The sequence below is a fragment of the Octopus bimaculoides genome, chromosome 7, assembly GCF_001194135.2.
Source record: "Octopus bimaculoides isolate UCB-OBI-ISO-001 chromosome 7, ASM119413v2, whole genome shotgun sequence".
Classification (NCBI taxonomy): domain Eukaryota; kingdom Metazoa; phylum Mollusca; class Cephalopoda; order Octopoda; family Octopodidae; genus Octopus; species Octopus bimaculoides.
The window spans coordinates 59,867,222-59,871,512 of NC_068987.1; the positions used below are offsets into that span (position 1 = coordinate 59,867,222).

At 35.9% G+C, this 4,291-nt stretch overlaps 1 non-coding gene across 1 annotated transcript; it reads left to right on the forward strand.

The window, feature by feature from the left end:
* Nucleotides 1-1,704: 1,704 nt before the first annotated feature.
* Nucleotides 1,705-1,839, forward strand: LOC128248413 (U4 spliceosomal RNA). Its single transcript, XR_008264657.1, has one exon. It is a non-coding gene; the product is annotated as a U4 spliceosomal RNA (small nuclear RNA).
* The last annotated feature ends 2,452 nt before the right edge of the window (nucleotides 1,840-4,291 follow it).

Sequence of the window (4,291 nt, forward strand, 5' to 3'; positions counted from 1 at the left end):
GTATGCAAATACATTCGTCTTAACAACTGCCTCAATTTAAGTGCCTAATTCAACTGAATCTAAATTACATACATATACATGCATATACATTCGTATATACAAACATATATATATATATATATATATATATATATATATAAAAGTATACATCAAAAGCGCATCTAAAATACAATGACTTTATGGCGTGAATAAGTTAATATGAATAAATACAATATTAACTGCTGGAATGAAATTTATAAAAATCTGTACGAGTGAATATGAGATAAATCTCAAGCCGGTTTACTGACATGTATTTTAAGACTTTCTTTTGTAAACATAAAACTAGAAAGCGGGTTTTGTAATATTTGACGCACATGAAGCTCTTATTTGAGAATTTAATCCATCTATTTTCTCTAGGGAAATTTAGATTTTCTACAGCCACGTAGTTATTGATTTTCCTTCTCCCGCTCAACCTTTTTGTACAACTTTAGCCAAATGACGACTGAGTGTACGTTGCTGACCGGCTGAGAACCTACCAGTCTACAGACGTTCACGGTGTGCTCCTGTCTATTTCACACTTTTTCTGTTTAGATTTAAATCTGATATAATACACTCACATGAGTTTTGTTTTTATGACACGCCATGTCTTTGATGGTTGCCAACCGCGATTAAAAGGACCCATCTCTCCTTGAAGAACAGTTGATCTCGTTTGTGGTCATTGGTTGTATTGAGATTCCATCTCTGTGTTTTGCGAAGGCAATTTAAGTGCTACCCCAGTTCTTTCTCCCTTGCAGATCATATTCATTCTCACGATCATGATAAAATGTAGTAGACAATTATCAGTCTGTTGTGAATATAGTAGTAGCGTAACATACAGATTACCATGCATAATTGAACGTAGATTCAATTTGGGTTGTCGTCGTAAGTCAAATGGTGTTTGTGAGGCATGGACAATAACTATGTAACTTATAAATTGAAGAAGTACAGATAAAGATCATTCTAGAATTACAAGAAACAAATCATTACCAGATGGACATAGTGTTTCTCTAACACCATTGTTGTTGTGAGTGAAATGCTTCTTTGCAATGTTATTAATGGTGTAAGGGTAATACATGCGAGAGGAATCTTATCTGACTCAAGAAATATGATTCTAGGGAGTTTACCATCTGCTCTACAACAATTTACCGCCCCTATACAACTAACGGTGAGCCATGTATATAGTTTTAAGTACTGTATACATATTGGTGTATTTGGAATAGTGTTAAGTTTTTAACACGCTAAACCAGTTCATTATATATCAATGGTAAATATAGTCTCATTTGAATATTTTCAAACTTAGTATACCAATAAATCACAAATATAGTATTTCCCAAAATAAATATGTCATTACCTTTCACAAAATAACTTATATTTCAAAATGAATTAATGTTACATTAAAATAACTGTTTATTTATATAAATAGAGTGCAATATAAATAGAAGAGGAGGCCGTATAATGCCAGAAATTCAATCGTTATAGAATTTTGATATATGAGTTTCTGCATAGATTCTTTTTTAGTTTTTAGACTTAATGTACAGTTAAAAACTCGCGAAAAATTTTGTGCGCTAGATATATTAAGAAAATAAGTTATTTTGCATTTGTTTGTTGAAACGGTTTTAAGTATATTTTGCCAAACAGCATTTTTATAATGCTTGAGACACGTACACTGATGCATATATTCTTTAATTATTTGTGCAAAGATAGTTCCATAGCCAATGGAGGTTAACTGAGGCATGGTTACTGCCAGTTGAAGACTAATATTATCTCATTCTGTTTTATTTACTTAATAGGGAAGCATTTACAAACTGTTCACTGATTAGTTACACCAATGTAACTCTGAGGTGCATTAATGTTGACAAGCTAGGGCAAGATGTACGACAATGTACGACCCTCGTAGATTTAATATTGAAAAAGGAGCAAAAGAGGATTTATGAAAAAAAAAATCAATATTATTCTATAGAAATATATTTTTATCTACAAAACCACCAAAACTTTTGATTTTAAACAATGACAAAATATTCGGGCCATCCCATAAATAATGTGATCTTTTATACAAAATTAAGATAAACAAAGTTCTTTTTTAATCTAAAATATATATAGGCGCAGGAGTGGCTGTGTGGTAAGTAGCTAGCTTACCAACCACATGGTTCCGGGTTCATTCCCATTGCGTGGCACCTTGGGTAAGTGTCTTCTACTATAACCTCGGGCCGACCAAAGCCTTGTGAGTGGATTTGGTAGACGGAAACTGAAAGAAGCCTGTCGTATATATGTATATATATATATGTATATGTGTGTATGTTTTTGCGTGTCTGTGTTTGTCCCACAAACATCGCTTGACAACCGATGGTGATGTGTTTAGGGCCCCGTAACTTAGCGGTTCGGCAAAAGAGACCGATAGAATAAGTACTAGGCATTCAAAGAATAAGTCCTGGGTCGATTTGCTCGACTAAAGGCGGTGCTACAGCATGGCCGCAGTCAAATGACTGAAACAAGTAAAAGAGTAAAATGAGAGAGTATCTCCTTCATTTTCTACAACGCTCTGGCAGACTTGCAAAACCCCTCTTCCAAAATTCACTTGTCCGTGACGAAATATACTCCTTCAGTACTGTTCTGACCTTGCCATATTTTTTCCGCCCAAATGATTTTGAAGACTTCGGAATAGATGATAATCAGATGGGGCGATGTCTGGCGAATATGGTGGGTGGGGCTTCGTTTCCCATTCAAACTATTCCAACCTTTGGAGTGTCATCCTCACTGTACGTGGCCGAGCATTACACTGATGAAAGAACACTTTTCGTCTTGAAACCAAGGAAACTCGTTTTTCTTCTAGTGCTGTCTTAAGCCTCTCAAGTTGTTTGCAGTAGATTGGGTTTGCAGTAGGTTGGGTTTAAAAGTTCAAATTGGACTAAACCGTTCATATCCCACGAAACAGATAACACCTTACGTGGGTGAAGACCTTCTTTAGCCTGGGGTGCCGGTATTTCTCATTTCCTTGCACACTGTCTTCGGCGTTTGGCATTCTTATAAAAACCCATTTCTCGTCATCAGTCACTATTGGGTAAAAAAAAAGGTTCATTCATGAGACGTGGCAGTAAAGAAGAGCACACATTCACTATCTGCGCGTGATTAAACTCGGAAAGTTTGTGAGGAACCCATTGACCCAATTTGCTGACTCTCTCGATGGCATGCAGGTATCGATGAATGGTAGAATGACCAAATCCAAGCTTCTCTGCTAGTTCCTCAACAGAGTTCTAGGTTTTGCAGGACGTCCTCGTCGAGCCCCACAGATCTTCCAGGACAAGGCTCGTCTTCAAGGCTGTAGTTGCCGGCTCGAAATTTCTGGAATCACCGTTGGCACTAGTTTATGCTTATTGCCCGATGTCCATATACTGCATTAATATTCCTCGCCCTTTCCGTTGCGGTGTTGCCTTTACTGAACTCACAAAGCAAAATATGCCGAATATGCTCCTTTGTCACTTCCATTATAGCTTTGAAAATAGAAAATAACTGTTAAAATCGAACTGTACTCTTCAAAACTTGCACTAAGAACAAGTCTAAAGTAAAATTACTACCTGCTTTTATAGCAAATTGATGCAGGTAGTTTATTCCGTTCCCCTCTGACATTTAGTTCATACAATTTAGAAAACCGCATTATTTATGACCCAATAAATATAGGCAAACATATTGATGTATTTTAACGAGATAAACATTTGGTTTTAAAAGGCGTTGCAGAAGTTTATCCTTATACCAGTAGATCCGTAATTACCATAAATACGATAGAACTGACTCATAGAATCACTACCTTACAACACTTCATTTACAACACTTCATTGCTAATGGACCACACATTATTTGAAATAAGTCATGGTCAAATCATGGTCAAAGAGATGTGCTAAACGACTTCAGATAATATATTCTTTCTTGGTAAAATAAGCATTCATGGCAAAGTTGTCAACTGTATGCTCATCTTTTCGATATGACTAGTTTTCGTGATTATTTAGAGAAAAAGGCCCGAAACTGTGATTACGTAAAGAAGCAGGCCCCAAACAGCTATGTTAATTATAGTGATCGCCAATAACAGTCGAAATAAAGAATTTTTTCCATTTGATTTTCCCTTACTGATATAATCTGTTCGTAATAACTTCTTATACAAGCATATCGGTGACAAGAAATAGAATTTCAATTCAGAATGTACAGACAAACCCAGTACAGATATCGGAAGTTTTCCAACCAGATGCTCTAAAAAGTTAACCAATTCCCAGCACTAGACTGA